Source organism: Nannobrachium achirus (genome assembly GCF_963921795.1).
Source record: "Nannobrachium achirus genome assembly, chromosome: 11".
In the NCBI taxonomy this organism is placed as follows: domain Eukaryota; kingdom Metazoa; phylum Chordata; class Actinopteri; order Myctophiformes; family Myctophidae; genus Nannobrachium; species Nannobrachium achirus.
This window is the reverse complement of record NC_137820.1, coordinates 11,246,956-11,247,798: the sequence shown is the minus strand read 5'-3', so window position 1 is coordinate 11,247,798 and position 843 is coordinate 11,246,956.

Sequence of the window (843 nt, the reverse complement as noted above, 5' to 3'; positions counted from 1 at the left end):
GAAAACGGTAACATACATTGCTGCTACTGGTGACTGTTAATTTGTCAATGGTTTCTTTTTTTGTTTCGATTTTTCCAATAAAAAAAGGGGGGGGGGGGGGGGGGGGGGGAGAGAAGAGTAGACGTTAAAATGACCCCAAAAGTCCTTTAAAATGAAACCCCATGAAAGAATTATTCAATGCTTTAACTATTGAAAAATAGCAGATATACAAGCTCACAGCGCGGCACCGAGTGCCGCGCTGCGAGCTTGTAGATCTGCTATTTTTGAAAAATCTTGAAAATGTGTGCACATTTTTCAATATATATTTTTCAAAGCAGACTTTTGTAACTCAAATGTCTGCTTCTGGGGGGTCCCTGGAACATCATATTTTGAGATGCGCCCAAATAAATGTCACTTTGGGGGTCCTTGACATGAAAAAGTTTGAGAACCGCTGATTTAGAGGAAGAATTTAGAAGTCGGGTCAAAGATCGGGTCAAAGACTTGCACACATTTTCAAGATTTTTCAAAATTAGCAGATCTACAAGCTCGCAGTGCGGCACTCATGCCGCGCTGTGAGCTTGTATGTCTGCTATTTTTCATTAGTTAAAGCATTAAATAATGGTTAAAGTGGTTGAAATCTAACATGACTCGGGCGCGTTCCAAGTATTTGAGGGTTAAAATGAAACCCCATTAAGTCTAGCTATCAACGTGGACTGGAGTCTACAGTTAGTGGTAGCTGCCCCCCAGGACTTAAGATGTGGATGGCACACGGTATCCCTGAACCCAGGATTGCAACACAATGGATTTCAAGGGATATGTGGCCTACATCTGTAAGCGGAAGCTAGAACCTTAAAATCACTTTGG